Below are 23,839 nucleotides of genomic sequence, written 5' to 3'. Positions count from 1 at the left end.
TTTGTGGCTAAATCAAATGTGTGCTCCGAAGTCTCTTAGGCAAATGGATGATCAGTAAGAGGGCCAGAACCTGGAACTCCTGTAAACAGTTTTCTTCCCCCGAATATACACTTAGAAATATAACTGTAGGGCTCCTGGGTGGCTCAGTCGGTTAAGAGTCTGGCTCTGGATTTTGGCTCAGGTGATGACCTCACAGTGGAGAGACCTAGCCCCGAGGTGGGTTCCAGCTGGGTGTGGAGCCTCCTTGGGCTTCTCTCTCTCCCTCTGCCCCTCCCCCAATTTGTGCACGTGCTCCCTCTCTCTCTCGTCTTCAAAAAAAGAAAAAAAAGCAATACAATCATAAATCATATGTGAGTCTGAAAGTGGTTTAAGTCAACTTCCTGTTGACCTAAGAGGCTGCACAGTCACTTCCAAGCAGCCTGCACACACACACCCTGTTCCCAAGGTGCAGCGTGTAATGAGGAGGTCTGAGCACTCTGTTGTCAAGGGTGTGGGCTTGTCAGACGCGCCCGCCTCTGGTAAGTGGGTTCGGCCATTAGGACAGCTGAGGGCGTGAACTGACCGGGCCTCGGTTGGGCTGCGTCTTCAGGGAAGAGAAAAACTGGGAAACACGCAGCTCCCAGTAGAGGAAGATCGTGAGAGTTCTCTGCCTGGCTCTAGGAGAAAAAGGACAGCATGGACCTAAAAGCCCACCTGCTGGGAACGCAAACTGGCGCAGCCGCCCTGGAAAACCGAACGGAGGGTCCTTAAAAAGTTAAAAATAAAGCTACCCTCTGACCCAGCAATTGCACTACTATTTATCCAAGAGATAAAAAAGGCTCAGCCGAAGGGGCACGAGCAGTGCTATCGGCAGCAGCCGAAGTAGGGAAAGAGCCCAAATGTCCATCAACCGACGAATGGATGAAGGAGGTGTGGTAAATATATATATAATGGAATATCACTCGGAAATCAAAAAGAATGACATCTTGCCATTTGCAACAACGCAGATGGAACTGGAGGGTATTATGCTAAGCAAAATAAGTCAGTCAGAGAAAGACAAATATCGTGTGTTTTCACTCACATGTGGAATTTAAGAAATCGAACAGATGAACCTAGGGGAAGGGAAAGAAAATAAGATAAAAACAGAGAGGGAGGCAAACCACAGCAGACTCTTAAATACAGAGAACAGACTGAGGGTTGACGGAGGGAGGTGGCAGGGGGATGGGCTAGATGGGTGACGGGTGTTAAGGAGGGCACGTGTTGGGATGAGCGCTGGGTGTTGTGTGTGAGTGCTGAATTACTGACTCCTATTCCTGACACCATTATGTTAACGAACTTGGATGTAAATTAAAAAAAAAAAAAAGTCCACCTGCACAATGGTTTTGAGGTTGGAATTTTGGTTTGTGAAACTCAAAGCCAGGAAATAACCCTCACGGTGGGCAGTCTCAGGAAGTCACCCCCCTGCAGCCTGTGTTAGACCCACACACTGGTCTAGGGCAGTCACTCACAGCCTGCCCCAGGGGGCATGTGGCAAGGCCTGGAGACATTTTTCATTGTTGTGACCGAGTGTGACTGACAACGGTAGGCAGGGACCATGGGTGCCGCTAAGCCCTCCAATGCACAGGACACCACCAGAACCAAGAGCTGGAAACCAGCCCCAGTGTCAACAGAGCCACTGGTCTAGAGGGACAAACGCTCACCTCCAGTCTCAGGGATTCCCACAGATGAAGCCCCAACTAAGATGAATTTACAAAACAAAATTATAGAACACCCAGGGCAATAACCCACATGAGCCACACAAAGAAGAAAATTGAGCTCCTGGGAACTTTAGATAACACAATTTTATTTTTTTTCAACGTTTATTTATTTTTTGGGACAGAGAGAGACAGAGCATGAACGGGGGAGGGGCAGAGAGAGAGGGAGACACAGAAGCGGAAACAGGCTCCAGGCTCCGAGCCATCAGCCCAGAGCCTGACGCGGGGCTCGAACTCACGGACCGCGAGATCGTGACCTGGCTGAAGTCGGACGCTTAACCGACTGCGCCACCCAGGCGCCCCTAGATAACACAATTTTAAAAGATATATAAAGATGTGAAAGAAGGAATTAAAACACCAGAGAAAAAGGACATCTTCAAAGAGACCAGGAGGACCTGAACAAGAAACCGAGTCTCCCTGGGCCCCACATCCCCTGGCTTCAGGCCCCTTGGCCCCCAAGTCTCCCTGAGCTGCACATTCCCCTGAACCCATGTTCCTCCCCCTCCACAATCTCCCTAGACCCACATCCTCTGGTCCCATGTCCCCTGGCTCCAGTCTCCCTGGGTCCCATGTCTTCCTGGTCAAGTCCCCCTGGGCCCCACGTCCCCCTGGACCCATGTCCCTTAGCCCCCAAATCTCCTTGGGCCACACGTCCCCCTAGCTCCCCGTCCCCCTGGGCCTGTGGGCACACTGGGTGAACACCCAGCTGCAGCACCTGTGTCTCTTTGCCTGGGCTTCTCTGGCTACCAGGCCTGCCCTGCCTGCCCCGCACAGACCAGGGATACTTGAGACTCAGTGTCCCCAGGGACAGCTCTCGCCAGGACTGAGAAGCCAGGGTGAGAGACCTCTGGAGCCCTCTGGTCCTGGGAGGGGCCTCTCAGGCTGACCTGCTCTGCATTCCCTTCCTGGTCACTCCTGACTCCCAGACTGGCATTCCTGGGGCTGCTTCCCGAGTAAGCTGCCTGCTTCTGCACCCCTGCCCTAGGGTCTGCCCTGGACAAACTGAGCTCAGACATCTGGGAAGTGTGAGGCCAGCTCTGGGTTTGGAGTGCACAGTTGCTGGAACTTTAAAGAAACAGGAACATGCAGGGAAAAGGGTCTAAAAGAGAACGTTATCAGTGGTTTCGTTCAAGCATGCATCTGTCCCTCTAACTAATGATTATTCAGAGCCTCCTCTGTGTCACACTCTTTGATTCAAGAATGGAACCTTCTAGACCCAATGCTAATATCATCCTCAATGGGGAAAAACTGAGAGCTTTCCCCCTAAGGTCAGAAACAAGATAGGGATGTCCACTCTCGCCACTGTTATTCAACGCAGTATTGGAAATCTTAGCCTCAGCAGTCAGACAACACAAAGAAATAAAAGGCATCCAAATCGGCCAGGAGGAAGTCAAACTTTCACTCTACACAGATGACATGATACTCTATATGGAAAACCCAAAAGATTCCACCAAAAAACTGCTAGAACTGATTCATGAATTCAGCAAAGTTGAAGGATATAAAATCAATGCACAGAAATCGGTTGCATTCCTATACACCAACAATGAAGCAACAGAAAGAGAAATCAAGGAATCGATCCCATTTAAAATTTCACCAAAAACCATAAAATACCTAGGAATAAACCTAACCAAAGAGATGAAAAATCTATACACTGAAAACTATAGAAAGCTTATGAAAGAAATTGAAGAAGACACACAAAAAAAGGAAAAATATTCCATGCTCCTGGAGAGGAAGAACAAATATTGTTAAAATGTCAATTCCACCCGAAGGAATCTACATATTCAATGCAATCCCTATCAAAGTAATACCAGCATTCTTCACAGAGCTAGAACAAATAATCCTAAAATTTGTATGGAACCAGAAAAGACCTCGGATAGCCAAAGCAATCTTGACAAAGAAAACCAAAGAAGGAGGCATCACAATCCCGGACTTCAAGCTGTATTACAAAGCTGTAATCATCAAGACGGTATGGTACTGGCACAAGAACAGACACTCCGATCAATGGAACAGAATAGAGAACCCAGAAATGGACCCACAAACGTATGGCCAACGAATCTTTGACAAAGCAGGAAAGAATATCCAATGGAATAAAGACAGTCTGTCTCTTCAGCAAGTGGTGCTGGGAAAACTGGACAGCAACCTGAAGAAAAATGAGCCCGGACCACTTCCTTACACCAAACACAAATATAACCTCAAAATGGATGAAAGACCAAAACGTAAGACAGGAAGCCATCAAAATCCTCGAGGAGAAAGCAGCCAAAAACCTCCTTGATCTTGGCTACAGGCAACTTCTTACTCAACACGTCTCCAGAGGCAAGGGAAACAAAAGCAAAAATGAACTATTGGGACCTCATCAAAATAAAAAGCTTCTGCACAGCGAAGGAAACAATCAGCAAAACTAAAAGGCAACCGACAGGGGCGCCTGGGTGGCGCAGTCGGTTGGGCGTCCGACTTCAGCCAGGTCACGATCTCGCGGTCCGGGAGTTCGAGCCCCGCGTCAGGCTCTGAGCTGATGGCTCGGAGCCTGGAGCCTGTTTCCGATTCTGTGTCTCCCTCTCTCTCTGCCCCTCCCCCGTTCATGCTCTGTCTCTCTCTGTCCCAAAAATAAATAAAAACGTTGAAAAAAAAATTAAAAAAAAAAAAAGGCAACCAACAGAATGGGAGAAGATATTTGCAAATGACATATCAGATAAAGGGTTAGTATCCAAAATCTATAAATAACTTATCAAATTCAACACCCAAAAAACAAATAATCCAGTGAAGAAATGGGCAAAAGACATGAATAGACACTCTCCAAAGAAGACATCCATTTGGCCAACTGACACATGAAAAAATGCTCAACGTCACTCATCATCAGGGAAATACAAGTCAAAACCACCATGAGATACCACCTCACACCTGTCCGAATGGCTAACATTAACAACTCAGGAAACAACAGATGTTGGCAAGGATGCAGAGAAAGGGGAACCCTCTTGCATTGTTGGTGGGAATGCAAACTGGGGCAGCCACTCTGGAGAACAGTATGGAGGTTCTAAAAATAGAACTACCCTACAACCCAGCAATTGCACTACTAGGCATTTATCCAAGGGATACAAGAGTGCTGTTTTGAAGGGACACATGCACCCCAATGTTTATAGCAGCACTATCGACAATAGCCGAAGTATGGAAAGAGCCCAAGTAGCCATCGCTGGATGAATGGATAAAGAAGATGCTACACACACACACACACACACACACACACACACACAATGGAATATTACCCGACAATCAAAAAGAATGAAATCTTGCCATTTGCAACTATGTGGATGGAACTAGAGGGTATTATGCTAAGCAAAATTAGTCAGTCAGAGAAAGACAAATATCATATGACTTCACTCATATGAGAACTTTAAGATATAAAACAGATGAACAGAAGGGAAGGGAAGCAAAACGATATAAAAACAGGGTGGGGGACAAAACAGAAAAGACTCTTAAATATGGAAAACAAACAGAGGGTTACTGGAGGGGTTGTGGGAGGGGGGATGGGCTAAGTGGGGGAGGGGCATTAAGGAATCTACTTCTGAAATCATGGTTGCACTCTATGCTAACTAACTTGAATGTAAATTAAAAAAAAAAAGAAAGGAACCTTCTGCTTTTTGTAGAAAGAAAGGGGATTTAATGCCATTACCTTGGCTGGTTTACTGGGTCTTTTATAGGAGCTGCTGCTGTTTATGATACTGTTTCTGCGAACCTCGCAGTGCCAACTTCTGCCCATTACCTTCCTCCCCCGTGCCACGTAGCCTATCCTCCAAACTGGGGCACTCTTCAGAAGGCAAGGGTGCTGTTAACAATGACAAGGGACAACAGAGTCAACTGAGAGGGATGTTACCCCGCCCCAGGGGAGCAGAAGGGACCCGGGCAAAGCTCTTGGTGCCCTGCGGAGGGTCCCCTGGGAGAGGCTGGTGCATCGGCTGGAGTTCATGCCTGGCGGTCTGTTTCCCACCCGATCTCGAGACGGCCGGCTTGGTAGCCTGTGCAGAGGGGACGCAGCCCCTGGAGAATCCCCAGCTCGTTTACTGGCGAAGGCAACAGAACCCAGGCCCAGAGGAGAAGCACGGGGTGGAGGAGGGAGAGGAAGCCCGACCAGGGAGGCACTTCTCACCCTCGGGAGCAGGGCAGACATCAGGAGCTGGGGGGTGGGCATGGTCCAAGGGCAGCGCCAGCCGCTCGGGGGACCATCTAAGGGCTTGCGGGGTGGGAAGACTTCCGTGGATACCGTGTCATTTCTGTGCACCGGGACCCTTAAGAGGCAGGTTCTGTCGGCTGCGTCTTGTAGGTTGCAAACCGAGTATCACGGAGGCTGAGTAGCGTCCTCACTGTGGAGTGACAGAGCTGGGGCTCTGGTCCTGGTCTGCACTGGCCGCTGGCCACCCCCACACTCACCTTGCCCTGCTGATTCATCAGTAACGGGTCCTGCTAACCTGTCTGCCTCACCTTTCTGCCGGATCAACTGACATGCGGTGGTGTTTGCTTAGCCGCCTACTCTTTCGGCGGTCAGCGGGGGCCCACAGAGCTGTGAACAAAGGCCACGCCGAGCGGGGCCGGGTCTGCAGGCCGAGCTGTGCTGCCTCGTGGCGTCCTCCGGATGGGAGGACGTCCACGTTTTTTACCCGTGCTTTGTGACTTGGCACCTCTGTGGCGTTTACTGCTGGCAGCGGTTGGCACGCCGCTGGTGGCTGGGCACCGTCCGCGTCCTGACGGCGACCCGGACAGCAGTGAAGCCGGGCCGCGTGTCCCGCTCTGCCTCCTCAGGGTGGGACCCTCGGGGTGCGTTGGCTCCTGGACGCCTCCTGGGCCCCTTCTGGTGCCGGAAGGCCTGTTCACCCCCAAGTCTCCCACTGGTATTCTTTGACTCCTGCTCAAAATTTGAGAAGACTATAGTTTTGAGACTCGACAGCATTTTCAGGACGCTTTATGTGTGTTGTGGAACATGTAAGAAGACCTTTGCTTCCTCGCTTTAAAATCCAAGCGTACTTGGGAAAGCTCACAGAAAACAAACAGGAAAGAGCTCCCAGCTAGCCCGCTGGGGGCCTGGGACGATGGGGGCCGTGCTCCGAGACGATCCCAAGAACTCGGGAGCTGGTGTGGACGCTCGGTGGCCGCACTCAGGAGGTGCCCGGCCTGGGGCGCTTCACCACACGGTGCCTGACGCCTGAAGCCGTGTTCTGTGGTTGTGACACGGGGCCCCCAGCCCACGTCTGTAACGCACACACACTCCCAAGGCCGGCTACAGAAGCGGACGTCGAAGCTGGCCTTGCAGCTCACGCACTCGCGTCCAGCTCAGATTCAGGGGGATGAGGTCTGTGCTCCTGCCCTTACGGCATTTTATAGGGCTAGACCCGCAAGGCCGCGCGCTGGATGAAGAGGGCCCAGACCCCCGTGCGCCAGGAGGCTCACGGCGAGGACAGGCCAGCTTCCCCTTGAGTGGCGTCGGCCCGCGGGAAGGAGGCCGCGTCGGCGCCCAGCAGGCAACGCACCCCGACCTCCTCGCCGGCCCGCACAGCGCCGGCGGCGGCCTCCGAGCCGTCCTGTGGTCCCAGCCGCGCCAGCTTCCGCAAGAATCCGTCCAGCCTGGTCACGGCGGCGGGCCGCTGACACCACGGGCCTGACCCCGGGGGGATTTCCTGACTGGTGTGGACGAGCGGCGCGGGCCGGCCACCGCACGGCTCTGAGCCACCACCCCCTCCTGCCGGGACTGCTGGTGGCCGCCCCGACGGGTTTCCTTGCCAGCCCCCCGCCCTTTGCTGCCTGTGCCCAGCACCACAGCCGCGGGGGCTCCCGAAGCCCGCCCGCCCGCCATCCCTCCGACCGACCTCCACGCTCCGGGTCTGTTCCCGCGGACAAGGCTGCTCTCCACACGGTGCTGGCGGGGTCGGTGCCGTGCCCTCCCCCTCGCCTCCCGGCACGCTCCAGCTAGGGCTCCCTGTGCTGGCTGTCCCCCTGCCCCGAGCACCTGCCCAGATGCCGCAGCCACAGCTTTGTTCACACTGTACCTCCTGTTGGGGCCTCCCTCGCTCAGTTCACACCACCTCCCACACCCACGTCCTTCCCCAGCCGCGCGCCTGCCGAGTACTTTCCTGTCTCCATAACGCTTTTCTCCTCCTGAAGGAGCAGGTAATTCGTTGTTTCACCAATCGCTTATTTTTTTTTTTTTTACTCCTGCGAGAATCTGAGCCCTGTGAGGGAACGGCTGTCATTCTCCTGTTTTGCCCAGGACGTATCACACACCCCAACACCGTCCCTGGAGCATAGCGGGTAGTCAGGAAATATTTGCTGGAGGGACAAGCCAGTGGATGAATGAGCCTCAGACTTGCCCCAGATGTTCCTAGCACATATGGCCCCGACACGTCACCTGCCCCTTGAACGGTGGCAAGAGCGGGTGCGAGTGTGGCCGTCCAGTCCACGGGCACAGGAGGCTTCTGTTGAACCGCTTTGAACCGACGCAGGGTTGCCCACGAACGGAGCCCACGTGATTTCCCTGGAAGAAGCCACAAGGGTTGTGCTAGGGCGGGAGCCGGGGTCCTCACCTGTGACACAGAAAGAACACCGAGTGGGGTCAGGGGCCCGGGGTTGACCTGTGGCTCTGCTGCAATCGGCTGGGGCCCCACCGAGCAGCTCTGGTCTCCTCACCAGTGAGACGAACACCCGGCTCTGACGGGCCACAGCCCACCCTGGCTGGGGGAGCCCTGAGGGGCGTGAAGCGTGTGGCCGTCACCGGTGTGGGGAGACCCAAGGTGGCCAGGGCACAGGCAGGGACGCCAGCAGCCTGCAAACAGGGCTCCACGTTCTCCTCCCGTGACGCTGCTGGGTAGTGCCACATTATCCGGGAACACGTCCTCTCCATTAACTAACGTCTGAACCTCTTGGGTGATTCAACACGTCCCGATTCAACGCGCGGGCTCCCGGACATGATTTAATATCGCAGAAATAGAGCGAGGATTAAGTTAATACGAGATGTTCCTCAGGGAATGAAGAGTTCAGACCAGCGTCTCTCTGAGTGGTAGGAGATTCGTGGCGCCTTACTGGAAGTACCAATCGTGGCCTCATCCCCGTGAGAAGGGAGAAAGCTTACTCCTTACGTAATGTCACCGAGGGAGTGGACAGTCGATTTAGTGGCAACCACGGCAACTTGTAATGCCCTCCGTTCCAGCCACCACGGGACAGATGGAGCCCACGCTCAGGGCGTGACGGTGGCCAGGCGGCTGGGCCGACACCAAGCTCCTGCCCTCAAGAGCCGTGCAGTCTCAGGAAGTCACTTGGTTTTGCTAGAGCCACAGATCCCACGTGAATAAGCCAGAATAAATAATAGTAAGACAGCACCCGCCTTGTGAGGAAGGCAAAGGCCACGTGAGCGTTTAGGACAGTCTTGGCACGGGAGTCCTCCGCACATGTTAACGCGTACGTGTGCCTATGCGTTGTTGAAAATGTATTGCAAAGGGCCTCTTGGCCAAGAGCAGCGTGGTGTCTGTCCTTATCAGCTTTGTGCCGTGGCTGTCCTCTCTGGGGACGGCACCTCAGATCGGCTTTTGAGTAGGACACAGAGCAGGAGCCCACTCCGTCCAGTGATGCTCCTTCCGTGGTGGATGCCGAGCTCTGGGGTCTCTCGGGACAGGCTCCCACTCTCCCGGGAACCTTGCCGTGGGGCCCAGGTGCCACATGTGAGGAAGCCTGGGTGACACAGGGAAGCCACACGCGGGCTTTCCAGTCGCCCGCTGAGGCCCTGGGCGTCGCGGATGCCGTGCCGCAGAGACGTGAGCGTGTGCTGGCGTCATCTGTTCCACAGAAGGGGTGACCACACGCTGGCGAGGGAGGGCTTGGGGCGCCCCGGGCCCGTCACTGCCCCTGGGCGTCCACACCTGCACGTGCGGCCCCTGTCCCTGACCGTGCCCAGGCTCAGGCGGTGGGCGGCCGGGGAGGGACACGTATCTCAGAACCAAGAGGGGGCTCCTGTCCACTCACAGGCCGGCCCTAGGAGGGCACGCTTGTGTCCGTGTTGCTGCTGTGTCTCGAATGCCCAGAACACCACCTGCACTTAGTAGGTGCTTGGAAAAAAAGTCTGAATTTGAATCAAGGCTAAGGGTGGACCAGAGTCGAGTAAGTACTTCCCAGGGCGTCCCTGGCGTTTCCCACATGCGTATGTGTGTGAACAGAAGGGTGTGGTCACCCCAGTGTCACCGAGGCTTTTTGGGAGATGTAACAAATAAACAGCAGGTGCCGGGACATCATGACATTTGCAGTTGTGACCCGGAATGGCTCAGCCCCGAAAGAGCTCCTGTGGGGGCCTCGCGGTCACAAGGGATGCCTTCCCCCAGGCGTGCCTGTCCTACGGGTTAACACGCTTCAGAGGGCGGCCCCCGGGAAATGAGGTCATCGGTCCTGCAGCAAAGACAGACCACGGGGCCCCCTGCGTGGTCCCAGGGCCACGGGGTGCCATCTGCTCACATTGTGGTTCATCACAACCGGCACCAGAGGTGGAGGTCAGGGCTCCACGGGGCACAGGACGTCCACGGCAAAGAGCTATTCACCCAAATGTCAGCGGTGCCCAGGGGGGACCCCGTTCAAACTAGCCCGTCTGACTCACGGAAGCAGCCGTGCAAGGAGAGATGGTACAGCCCGGCTGAGCCTGGGGGCGTCCCGACGGGGGCGTCCCGGCGAGGAGGAAGCTCAGAGTGGTTTGGCCTCAGCTTACCAGCCATTACTTTAGGATCTAAAAATGTTTTCACACTACAGATGTTGCAAGATAATTAATGCAGCAATTAAAGCCTTTGGTTGTTGCTCCTGCCTCACTTTTGGTTCCGGTGTCTTCACGGAGCCGACTCCCTCTCTGCTCCTCACCGGCCACCGCGGCCTGCGCTGTCCGTCCTCGGGGCAGGGGCGCCCGGCCTTCCCAGGCCCCCTCGGCCCTCCCGGCGTGTCTGGTCCTCTCCCGGGCACACACGCCGCCTCTCAGTCCAAACACTTAACCTCTGAGATGACCCAGTTCACAAGAGCAGACGCATGAGCCAGGCCCTGCGACAGCAGGGACACATGATGCCCTTCGGCCGGCCGGCTCCCGTGGGACGGTGGCTGAGACCGCCGAAGCCCAAGCACCGTCCCCTCGTGACACGACAGCTCGCAGGCTAGTACTGGGCCAGGAGCCGCTCTGTCTTTAATTCTTACTGTCCCGCCAAGTAAAGGTAAAGATGAGTTAAGGTAAAGATCACCTATCAGTTAAAAACAAAGAGGCAACTGTAAATAACTAACTAAAACATTTTGTTTAATGTTGACTGATTTTTGAGAGACAGAGAGCAACAGAACACGAGCGGGGGAGGGGCAGAGAGATGGGGAGGCCCAGAATCCGTAGCAGGCTCCAGGCTCTGACCCATCAGCACAGAGCCCGATGCGGGACTCGAACCCAAGAACCACGAGATCATGACCTGAGCTGAAGTTGGACGCTTGACCGATTGAGCCGCTCACGTGCCCCAGATAACTAATTTCAAATAAAACATGATTCTTCGGAGATTTTCATAGTCTTAAAAATTAGTACTCTTAGGATCATTCCTATAATGCCTTTCTGATTTTCAAACCCACACGTGTTCAGTTATTTTGTTTTGAAATGGATTATTTTCTATATGTCAAAGCGACACAACTTAGAAAAGTCTCTAAAGTGTATCTGAACAGACCTGAAGATGTGCTAATTAAATGTATTTGTAGCCGTGTCATCGACGGAAAAATCGACGATTATTTTTCAGTCATGATGTATTAGAACTACATATCATCTCCAAATCTGTAAGACACGTGGAAATCTGGCAACTAATTACCCGCACAGCACAGCTGCAAATAACTGCCTCGAAGGTTTCTTAAAATTAAACTTTTAAGATTGCAGCGGCCCCGTGATGCCAGGCAGTGGCATCGTGCAAACTTGCAGGCCCGTCTCACGGCCAGGGTGTCATGTGGGCACTGACCCGGTCAGAACCCCAACCAGCAGGAGGCCCCTGATGCCCCCTCCCTCCCGCCCCTCCCTTACCCTGGACTCGGTTCGCCTGCCCCTCCCCTCCCCTGAACTCAGCTCCCCCTCCCCTCCCCTCCCCTGGACTCTGCTCGCCCACCCCTCCCCTCCCCTGGCCTCTGCTCACCCGCCCCTCCCTGTCCTCCAGTCAAACCCCGGAGTGGCGTCTTGATGGGCCGTCAGGAAGCCGTCCGGCACTGGCTCCCTTTGCTCGGCATCGGTCTCTGGAGGGTCATCCACGTTCCTCCTCCTCCTGGTGATGGCTCGTGGCACGGAGGGGCCACGGTCTGTTAACCACCCACAAGTTGTGGCTTTCTTCCTCGTTCTTCTCTTTTTTAAATGTTTCTTTATTTGTTTTGAGAGACAGACAGAGAGAAAGAATCCCAAGCAGACTCCTCGATATCAGCCCAGAGCCAGATGTGGGGCTCCAGCCCACGAACCGTGAGACCACGACCTGAGCCACCAGCCGAGCCACCCAGGCACCCCTGATTTGGGGGAGTTTTAAGTCATTATTTCTGCAGGAGCTTTCAGCCCCGCCACTCTTCTCCCCTTCCGGGACTCCGACAGCACGAGTGTCGGGTCTGGTTATGGTACCGCAGTCTCGGAGCCTCTGTCCATTTTATTTTCGGTCCGTGTCTTCGCTGCTTTTCAGGTTGGGCGAATGCGGTTGTTCCGCTCTGTGTCCACGACTCCTCCGTCCTTCCTGTTGGAGGCCGAATCCACCCACCGAGCTTCTCATAGCACGTATCGTGTTTTTCTGTTCTAGAGTTTCCATTGCCTTCTTTTTTATGTCTTCTCTTCCTTCAATGAGACTTTCTATGTCTTTGCTGAGACTCTCTTTCCGTGTCTGCTTCAGGCATGTTTGTAACCACTTGTTGAAGCGTTTTTACAGCAGCTGCTCAAATAATTCTGTCATCTTGGTGTTGGTGTCTGCTGATTGTCCCTCATTTGGTTTGCAATCTTCCCGGTTCCTGGCGTGATGACTGATTTTCCAGTGAAACCTGGAAACGTTGGGTTTTAGGTTACGGGCTCTGGATCTTATTATAACCTCCTGCTGTAGCCGTTCGGGAGAGTAGAGTGAACACTCCCCACGTAGCCCATAAGATCACACAGATAAATGCTAACAACGCACTTAGCCATCAGGGACCGGTCCTTCGCACCTGAGCCGTGTTCGCCAGAAGCGCCGATTCCTGAGGGGAGGCAGGCAGAGTCCGGGGTGGGATCTCGTGCTTTGTGTCCGGAAGCAGAGAGGCACTCCGGTGTGAACAGGCACACGGAAGGGACCTACCGCAGATGCCAAGAGTCTGGACACGGAACGACTCAGCTTCTTGTAAAACATTAGCAAATAGAGGCCGCGAGTCTGTAGTGACGCAGGAATAAAAGAGAAACAGAGAGGAGGGAGACAACCTTCGCCGCCATCGGAGGGCGGGCGTCTGCACCGCGCCGGCTACCCAGCCTCCGAGAGGGGGACGTGGCTTTGCCAGGAGTACGTTTGGGCTCACCCCTTAATCCGGTAGCACAACTCAGCACGGCCATCCTGACACTATGTGCCTCGAACGTGACGCAACGTGCAGAGTGACTGGCCCCACGGGCAGCCGTCTGGCTCTGCCCCGAGTACACACTCCGATCAGACACGTAGACCCACACCCCAGGGTCCAGAGAATACGGGGCGATAGAGAAACACCACACAGAGACCAGAGCAAAGGCCTTCCTGCAGAATGACTCCTGCATTCTTCACAGAGTCAGTGATGTGGGGGATCAGCCAGTGGGAGGAATGTTCTAGAATCAGGATGGCCTGATTCTCTTTGATGGAGTCAAAGTGATTGAGACATACCAAGCGATGAAGTTTATCAACCAGATGAATTTCATCCAAAACATCTATAAAAGACAGTGTTCGGACAATTGGGGAAATCTTCAGTGTTACGTGGTATTGTGGTTATGGAAAAGAGTGACCTTATTTTTTAGAAAATTCATACTTAATTATTCAGGGATAAATGTCTTGATTTCTGTAAGCTAGTTCCAGAATGGTTCATTATTTCATTTTATATGAACGCACACACGTTTCGTGTATGGACACACACATACGTAGGTTTCCATCACACTACTCTTTCTACTTTGTGTATGTTTGAATCTCGGTGAAAAAAACCTGGGGAAAAACAGCCAAAAGCAAAACAAAACAAAACACAAACTCCAAACCGACCGAACGTAATTCTCGTGATGTTACTTTCTGGGTCGGGCATCCATACCCTTGACCGTCTGCTGTGGGTCACGAGGGTTTTCCTTTCTCTCTCGATCCCGCTCAGTCTGATGGATCCAGCCGCCACCTGCAGCCTTTGGATGCAGCCCGGGTCCGGGACACAGTGTGGCCCCAGGCCAAGGACCCAGCTGGGGTGCACGCTCGTCTGCTGTGTCGTATGTCCGCTCCCGGGAACCTGTCGACGCACAACACTGGTCTCTGACCAGACAGGACAGGTTAATCTCGTGAAAAGACATTCACACTGATCTGTCCCTTTCATTCGTGCAGCACACGTTGACCTGCGCAGCCTCTGTCCATCCGTGGGTCTCGGTGAAAGTGCACTTCTGAAACTGTCGTAGCCAGATCTGGGTTTCGTTCTCTCAGGTCCTGCTCTCTCACTCCCCAAACGCCACGCGGATGCGGGCGTTAAATTAGAATCACACGTGACACCGTCCGCCACAGGACCGGTCACATCGAGGCGCAGCAAGAGACTCAGGCGAGACGTCAAGAGACCCGAGCTAGCCCGGAGCCTGAGGCCCGCAGAGACACCACGGCAAAGGAAAGTCACAGGGTATCCCTCTCTGCCAAATTCTAAGGGACATGAAGCTTCTACCTTCCCTGAGGAGGGGGGGAGTCCGGGCTCGCAGCAGGGGGGGCCCAAGTCTATATTCCGGCTCGTGACGACCTGCCTTCCACGGGGCCGTGGGGAAGGGATGTCCCCTTGAGACCACGCTGAAACGACACGTCCAAATGCTGGAGGTTCCCTGCCAGCCGGGCGCTGTGCCCAGCAGGACTCTCGCCGCCCAGGCGGGGAAGCCGGGGGATGAGTCAGAGGACCGGGCTGGGAGACGCGTCCTGGCTGCGACGGCTGTGTATCTGGGGCCCGTCACCCGGATCCCTCAGGGTCCAGGTGGTAAACCCAGGGTCGAATGAAACTCTCTACCTCTCCCCCAGATTTAAGGCCTGTCAACGCCAGGTAAGAGTGGACGGCAAGGGAGCCGTGGTGTTTTGGAAAACAGCAGACTGCGGAAGAGGAAAGTAGCAGCAAAGACTGAAGAGGGGAGGGGCTCAAGCCCGTGAGGAGAGCCTGGGGGGCAGGCAGTGCAGGTGAGGGGGGTGTAGGTGAGGGACCCCCTGGGGGGGCAGGTGCGGGACCCTGGGGGGGGAGGGGAGGGAGGGAGTGTAGGTGAGGGACCCCCTGGGGGGGCAGGTGCGGGACCCTGGGGGGGAGGGGAGGGAGGGGGTGTAGGTGAGGGACTCCCTGGGGGGCAGGTGAGGGACCCTGGGGGTGTAGGTGAGGGACCCTGGGGGACAGGTGCGGGACCCTGGGGGTGTAGGTGAGGGACCCTGGGGGACAGGTGAGGGAGGGGGTGTAGGTGAGGGACCCTGGGGGGCAGGTGCGGGACCCTGGGGGTGTAGGTGAGGGACCCTGGGGGGCAGGTGAAGGAGGGGGTGTAGGTGAGGGACCCCGGGGGACAGGTGAGGGACGCTGGGGGTGTAGGTGAGGGACCCTGGGGGCGCAGGTGTGGGAGGGGGTGTAGGTGAGGGACCCCGGGGGGCAGGTGAGGGAGGGGGTGTAGGTGAGGGACCCCGGGGGGCAGGTGAGGGAGGGGGTGTAGGTGAGGGACCCCCTGGGGGGTAGGTGAGGGACCCCCGGGGGGCAGGTGAGGCAGGTTGGCACGGAGCTGGTTGTGAGCTATGACATCATCCCTTCTCCGGGTGGTGAGCACCCCAAATCCCCTTCAAGCCTTCAGTCTGGGATCTTGGGAGGGGCTGGAAGAATAAACAGTCCTGTGGGGGATGGGGAAGGCTGGAGCCTTGGGGACTCATAAGACAAAGGATGGGGCTGGGGGACAGCGGACACAGGCTCTCTGGGGGATCCCAGTCCATCCCGCTCTGCAGTTAAAACTCAAGCTGGCACCCTTGACCGCCTCCTGCCGGCCTTCCCGAGTAGCCCTGGGCTCCGGGGAGCCATCCTGAGGGGACAGGTGTGCAAAGTGGCCTAGCTCAGGACACAGGTCATGGGCTGGCTCCTTCCTATCCCTCACCTAACCTCTGAGGAAATCAGTGCGTTTGTGGCATCGTATGGTAACGTTCTTTAAATGAGATGGTTTCACCGAAAAGATCAGCCTCCCAGTTTTCTCGGGAGTGGGACGCTGGGGACAGGCACGCTTCTTACCTCCTGTCGGCTTCCCCGTGCGGGGGCTCATCCCAGGCGGCCCTTTGCAAATGCTGCCATCTCATCAGACCCCTGCCAGTGCTTCTCAGGTCCCTGAAACGACACGTCAAATCCCCCTTTAGGGCACGGCTTCTTGACCGTGGTTGGGTCATGAACTTGTCAGAGAATGTGACGACCACAACCCATCTCCTCGGATATAATCTACATCAGCACACACATAATCGTGGCTCGGCCTGGGCCCCCCCGGCCCTGTGCTTTCCACCCAAGGTCATGTGGACCGGCGTGCGGTTAGGACAGAGAAGCCGGGTCCTGGCTCCTCACCTCTCTCTCTGCACCTGGTGGCTTCTGACCTCCTCCCGGACGTCTGGGCACCGCCAGTGCTCGCCACATCCTACGCGCCCAGAGCGTCTCCTTCCCTCCCCCCGAGAACCAGCCGCCCCTGCATCGATGAAGCTGCTGGAACACAAGTCGCTGTAACCGGGGCGCCTGCTCCCCCTGCCTCGGTGTCCCCGGTCCAGCCGACCCCAGGTGTGCACCACGTCCCCTCCGGGTCAGCCATACCGCGGGGCCCCACGAGACCCGTGAGGGGCAGCCCGGGCCCCCCCACCCGCGGTCCCCTTAGTCTGCAAAGACAGACACACACGCCCTCGTATGTGCCTAACACACCCCTCTCTGCCCGGTGCCTATTTTTGAGAAGACGAGCTGCTCCAGTCCAATTGTAACTGCTAAATCTGTTTCAGTGTATAGGTAAGAGGATTATAATCAGCACACTTGTATGCAAATGTACTGTCAACTTCATTTTTCCTCTGAAGCAGCTATTTATGGAAGTATTTTTGCTTGTGGAGTCCAGAGAAGAGAGACTTCCCTCCGCCCACCACACTCCAAGCGAGCGCTGTGAGCGGCGGGCAGCGGACGGGTGGGCAGGGGAGTCGCCCATCTGCTCGCCGGTGCTTTCCGGGCCCGCGGCTTGCAGGAAACGCAGTCCTGGAGGGAGTGGCTGACACTCCTTCTAGCATTTCCCAGGTCCGCCCTGAGCACCTCTCACCCGCGGTGAGAACCTGTGCAGCCCCTCATCCGGGCAGGGGCTGGAACCTTGGCCCGTCCAGGGCACGGCCCTCAGGGCGCTTCTGCCCGTCGGTTTCTAGCCTGGCGGTGGTGCTACACACGACCCACGTGAAAACCCAGCTCCTTGAAGGCCGCGGAGACGTGTGAGAGCTGCTACCCTCAGCCACCGAGTCCCCTGCCCTGTCCCGGCCCGAGCCCCCGCTCCATCCGGACGCCACGGCCCCGGCGCGGCTTGGCCCTGGCTTGTGGGACAGAGCCACCGAAATAGCAGGGGAAATAATGGGAGCTCGGTTTGAACTTCCCATGGGTTCCGGTAGTTTCCCTGTTCCCGCCCTCTGCCCACCGGCACCCCCGGCACCGGACAGGCCAGGGCGGGGGCTGCAATCCGAGGGCACGGGGTCTGTTTCGGACCAGCCGCCAGGCTCCACTCTGGCTGCACGACCCCGGGGAGTCTCTGCCGAGCCCTCAGTGAGGGGTCCCCAGGCTGGTCCTCAGGCCTCTGTCGTGTCCCCATAAAGGACCGGCAGAGACCAAAGCTGGCCCCCCTCCCCACCCCAGTGACAGCAGACACAAACGGCAAATCTCGCTGACCCCAACAGGAAGGGAGCAAATTTCCCAGATGATTTAATTTTACTTTTCAATCATGACAACTCTTCATTGGTAATTCCTTTCTCAAATCAATTTTATAAAACAAGCGATTAATCACTGCTCTGCCCCTGAAACAGAACGTAGCGCACATAATTCAACTTTCCGTGAGAAGCCGTGTGCACAGTTGTGAAGTTGCCTCGCCGTGGTGCCAACGGCACGTGTGCGGGTGAGGAGGGGGGGCACCGATGGCCCGATTTCTGAGTGGCCGTCATTTCCCCACAGAGGGGACAGCACGCCTCCACGGGGTCTGGTGCTGCCCACTTTTGCAAAAATAAGTCTCCACGTAAAGTCGGAAGCAGCAACCTTCACGTGGAGAACTCACCATCCAGGGTTCCCTCAGCCAGTTTGACGAGACCGCTGTCACGCTTGCCCCGACTTTCGTGCGCCGACACCGCGCCCCAGCTGCCAGGCTGGGGTAGATGCGGACCCAGGGGGCACGTCCCACAACCTGAGCCCACAGACCCACAACGTCCCCTTCAGGGAGCTTCCTTTCTGCGTCGCTTTTGAGACAATCTTTTCAAGCCTGGGCAACGATAGGGGGACAGTCGCGTCCTACAGGTTTGTATGTGATGAGAGGGAAACCCCATGAAATGGTGATGTGATACATCTACCTTTGTGAGCCGTCTGTATTGGCACGGAACACCCCGGTATTTGCTCTGGAAGCTGTGTGAGCCGGCAGCAGGGATGGTCAGAGCCTCCCCATCACTGGGCTCCCGTGATTCCCAAGCACTGAAACTACCTTCACGGTGGGCAGTTCTCCAACCGACAGCACGGAAGGGGCATTTCGTATAACCACATGCTGGCTTATTCTCTGAAAACTGAGAGCGAACAGTAGTGTGTAACATGTTGCTTTGAAAATAATCATGCTTAAGATTCTAGGATGGCAGGGGCGCCTGGGTGGCTCAGTCGGTTAAGCGTCTGACTTCGGCTCAGGTCATGATCTCACAGTCTGTGAGTTCAAGCCCCGCGTCGGGCTCTGCGCTGCCAGCTCGGAGCCTGGAGCCTGCTTCCGATTCTGTGTCTGCCTCTCTCTGCCCCTCTCCCGCTCATGCTCTGTCTCTCTCACTCTCAAAAATGAATAAATGTTAAAAAAAAAATTAAAAAAAAAGATTCTGGGATGGCAGTCTTTTCTGGTCACTCAAACTTCTCCCCCGCCCCCTGCCTTTTTTAACCACATGACTATATTCAAAAAAATTTAACTTTTGAAATAGAATATAAAAAATCATGAGACACTTTGAAGTCTTCTATGCAAATAAGTCTAGAAACCTAGAGGAAATACAGACCGTCAAAACTGATCCCACGAGGGAGATGTAAACATACCAATCACCGCTGAGGAAACAGAGAAAGTTATGAAGGAATCACCTAGCCTACGAGGAGTACCAAACCCAGATGAGTTCACTGGGAATTCTACCAAAGCTCATAAAAGACCTGACAGTCCTGACGCTCTAGGAATTATTCCAGAGCGTGGAAAACAAAGAAAACTTCTGTATCCCTTTTACAAGGCAGGTAAACACTGATACTTAAGCCAAACATGATTAGCGCAAAGAAAGAAAACGATAGTCCAGTGTCTCTCATGAATATCGATGCAAAAAATCTAAGCAAATATTAGAAACAGAAAAAAACCCCAATGTGTCTTTAAAAAAATACTAGAGGGGCGCCTGGGTGGCTCAGTCGGTTAGGCCTTGATCTCTTAATCTTGGCTCAGGTCATGATCTCATGGTTCGTGAGTTTGAGCCCCAAACTGACAGCACGGAGCCTGCTTGGGATTCTCTCTCTCCCTCTCTCCCTCCCCTCCCCACTCTTGTGCGCACACGTTCCCTCTCTCTGAAAATAAATAAATGAACTTAAAAAAAATACTAGGAAAAGTGGAATTTATTCCAGGAATGCAGGACAGGTTCAATAGCAACATACACCATAAAAATAAATCTAAGGGGTAAAGAATCATCTGATCATCTCCATAGACACCAAGAAAGCCTCTTAACAACGGCAAGAAGCTGAGGAATATTTCATTAACACATAAACTACCACGTGAAAAGCCAGTCTCTGGTTCAGTACGAGAGGTTTTCCCAGAAAAAGCAAGGGAAGGATACCTGCTGTCTCTGAAATCACTCATCACCCTCCTTGAGGCGCGAACTAGTGAAATCGCACAGCAACATGAATTAGAGGAGGGGGTAAGCGAAGGAGGGAAAGCCGTGTCCGCTTGGAGACGACAGCAGGCTCGGAAAATCGCAGGGAACCAACGGTAAAACTTTAATGACGGAACAAAAGAACTGAGTGAGGTGGCAGGCCACAAAGCCAACAGTTTTCTTCACACACACAAGAAACAGAGGATGTGACGATCGAGAAGTCCATTTACGACAGCAACAGAAGAAAACCAAATACGTGGGAAAATGTTTCCCAAGGAATGTGTACAGCTTTTACAAGGAGCAATTGAAACACACTCCAGAAACACAAAAGGAGAGCGGAACACAGGGAGGGCATCCCTGGTTCTTGGACAGGCCAACCCAGCATTTTACACAAAGAAGTTTTCCCCTAAGGTCGGTTTATACGTTCAATTCAATCCTAGTAAAAGAGCAAGCCTTTTATGGAGTCGGTCACGTAACGCTATGATTCAGATACGCACGCGTCGTCAGGAACACTCTGAAGAAGAAGAAGTTAGGAGAAAAGCCAACATATAAGGAACTCCTACAACTGAGGGACAAAGAACCACAAACCCCATGGAGAAACGAGGGAAAAAACACGAAAAGGCAATCCACAAAAAAGACAAAAATGGCTCTCAGACGTGTGAACAAATGTTGACGCACACTCATCGTCAGAGAAACAACAGTGAGACGTCATTTCTCGTCCGGGAGGCTTGAACGATTTACAAAGCCAACCGCACGGCACCGTGAGGCCGCCTTGCAGGTGCAAGACCCACTCCGGGGGCTGCAGAGAACCTCAGAGTGTGCAGCGCGGGTCCCCGGCAGCAGACACCGGAAACAGCCCGGACGCCCCTCAGATGCCACGAAATAAATGAGACTTCAGCTCACGTGCCACATAAAGCACGACGTCACTGCGGCTGAGGAGGCGGGACCCGACCCGAGGAGCCGTGGGGACAATCCAGGGCAGTAAGAGCTGTGCACAGAGGGCCGGCTCAGGCCCGCACGGGCTTCTCACGGGCTGACAACGGCCCTCTTCTCAGCCAAGGGGCAGGGGACAGGCTGAGAAGGCCACGCCGAGTGTGCTGTGGGGGCCTGGGCAGGGGCCTGAGACAGACGTCAGCGGGACGTGGGCACAGCCGAGGGAGGCTTCCAGCCCGGTCAGTGTGCAGGACCAGCGTCCACGGCCTGGTTGGGTCACTGTGTTCTCGTCAGGTGAGACGTGACATTAAGGAGACGGGTGAGAAGGCCCTGTACTAATTTTGCAGCTTTTCTGTAAGCCTAAAATAGTTCAAATAAAGCCTTTTTGTTTTTGGTTTTTTAAAATCTAACTCTTCTGCTTCAACCCTGGGGCACTGGAATGAAATGTCATGAGTCTGCATTTGACCAGTTTTACTGGAAACCTCACATCCTCCCCCAAATATTAGTGCTGGGAGTTTTGCACAGGCCAAACCTACCAGGATGTTCAGCCCACTTCTAGGATGGCCTCTCAAAACCCCAACGGTGTTTTCTTTCCAGAAATAGAAAAAACCTATTCTAACATTCATGAGGAACATTGGGGACTCGGAATCGCCAAAATAACCTTGAAGAGAACAACAAAGTTGGAAGTCTCGCACTTCCCAACCTCCAAACATACCACAAAGCTACAGTAATCAAGAGTACGGCCCTGGCAGACGCACAGACACACTGATGAGTGTCACGTACCAGGAAGTCCAGAAATAAGTCCTCACATCCGTGTTCTGCTGATTTTAGACAAGGGTGCCAACACCACTCAATGTGGAAAAAACAGTCTTGTCCGCAAATGGCACTGGCAAAACTGGGCGTCCGCATGCAAAAAGGTGAACTTAAATCCCTACCTCACACCATTGATAAAACTTAACTCAAAGTACATAAAAAATCTAAGTTTAAGAACTAAAACTATAAAACTCTTAGGGAAAAACACAGTGTGAAACCTTCACAGCTTTGGATTCGGCAGTGGTTTCTTAAATATGCCACAGAAGCACAGGCAACAAAAGGAAAAAATAGATCAATTGGGCTATATTAACGACGTTTCTTCTCCCATGGACACTATCAGCAAAGTGAGAAGATAGCCCACGGAACGCAGAAAGTATTTCCCCGTCACGTACTCAGTAAAGACTTAACATTGACAATGTGCGAGAGCCCCCACAACTCCACAACAACAAAACAGCCCAGTTAGAAAACGGGCAAAGGACTGGAAGAGACATTTCTTCAAAGAAGACATACGTATGGCCAATAAATGCCCAAAAAGATGCTCACCGTCATTAGCTATTGGGGAAACGCAGATCACATCCGCAATGACATTTCACCTGCCACCTCAGGGATGGCTAGAATCACAAAGACAGAAAGCAACAGGTGTGGGTAAGGATGTGGAGAGACCAGAACCCCGTGCACGGCTGGTGGGATGTAAAGGTGCAGCTGCTGTGGAAGAGTCTGGAGGGTCCTCAAAAATTAAACATAGAATTATAATATAACCATGCAATCCCACCCCTAAGTAATGCTTAAAATACTCAGAAGTAGGGACTCCAGCAGATACGTGTAAGCTAATGTTCACAGCGGCCTTATTCACACTCGCCAAAAGGTGGGAGCATCCTCCAACGGATGGATGGATAAAGACAATGGTATATTTGTACAATCTTCTGTGTTTTTTTCTTGAAGTTAAGAGAAGAAACGAAAAAATAATTATAGGGTAATTTAAATTAAACTACGTATTTTTACCAAAAAAAAAAAAAAAGAAAAAGAAAGAAAATGAGGTCTAAACATGCACTGGGATGTTTTCAGCCGCAAGAAGGAGGGAGGTACTGATCCGCGCAGCGACACGGAGAGACCGTGAAAACATTATGCTAAGTGAGTAAGCCAGACACAGGAAGGACAGACAGCGCGTGAAATGGCTAGAATAGGCAAAGTTATGGAGACAGAAAGGAGCTTAGAAGTTGCCAGGGAGACTGGGGGAGGGAGGGGGACTTAGCGCTCAGTGGGTACAGCGACACGTGCTGCCGACCGCAGTCACGGCCGCCACACAGGAAAGTTTGGAACGGTTGCAACGGCAGCGTCTGTGTTCCGCAGGGTGGAAGCGCTGGCTCTGGCCCTGCCGGCCGAGCCCTGAGCCGCACCCCTACGTCCGCCTGCAAGGTTGCGAGCGTCCGTGTGGCCACGTGCCGTGACGCAGGGTGGAGGACGCGCCGTCCAGGGGCATCGGCCTGCCCGGCATCCCTCTGCAGACTTCTTCCACGGCCTGCGTCCTGTGGGCACGTGGTCCGCGCCCCTGCCTCCCGGCACGGCCACTGCCCCTCCCCGGCCTCGGGGCGGGGGGGGGGGCGGGTTAAGGGCTCAGTCCCACCCCAGGGCTGCACGGCCAGCCTCCCCACCAGGGCCGCGTGCACCCAGCTGTTCCTTTCCTCTGTCTTTCGTTTCCTTCAGCTCCTTGCTGTCACAGGCGCCTCAGTTTGTCATCTGACACACCGGAGCGTCTACCCTGGCCAGGTGCCGGGCCGGGCCCTGGGCTCTGAGAGGCTGGACCACTTGTCCTCAGTGATGGCAGCCAGACCCCGGGGCCACGGCGGGCCACGGCTCGGTGCAGCCAACTGGGGGGCCGTTTTCAAGGGCAAGGCTGCCAGAGGCCCACCGCGGGGCAACTGGGGAGCGGCCCTCCCTGCAAAGCATCGGCAAGCTCGGCGCCTGCAAGGAGGGTGCCTTCCAGCCGCTTCTTCCAGGAGGCGTTTCTCCGTCTCGGACACAAGGGGCTCGGGGCGGGAGGAGCTGCTCCTTGGAGACACAGAGCTGATCTGGAGCCCG

At 54.4% G+C, this 23,839-nt stretch overlaps 1 protein-coding gene across 1 annotated transcript in view; it reads right to left on the bottom strand.

Moving 5' to 3' along the window:
* The window catches only part of KCNG2 (potassium voltage-gated channel modifier subfamily G member 2), a 69,887-nt gene that overhangs the window by 28,604 nt on the left and 17,444 nt on the right, over nucleotides 1–23,839 (bottom strand). The window contains exon 2 of the mRNA XM_023242134.2: nucleotides 16,176–16,268. The gene's annotated coding sequence lies outside the window, so the exon portion shown is untranslated. The remainder of the gene's footprint in view (nucleotides 1–16,175; nucleotides 16,269–23,839) is intronic.

This window comes from Felis catus, chromosome D3 (assembly GCF_018350175.1).
Source record: "Felis catus isolate Fca126 chromosome D3, F.catus_Fca126_mat1.0, whole genome shotgun sequence".
Lineage (NCBI taxonomy): Eukaryota > Metazoa > Chordata > Mammalia > Carnivora > Felidae > Felis > Felis catus.
Note: the sequence above shows the minus strand (reverse complement) of the source record. Positions and strands in the feature narration are given on the sequence as shown.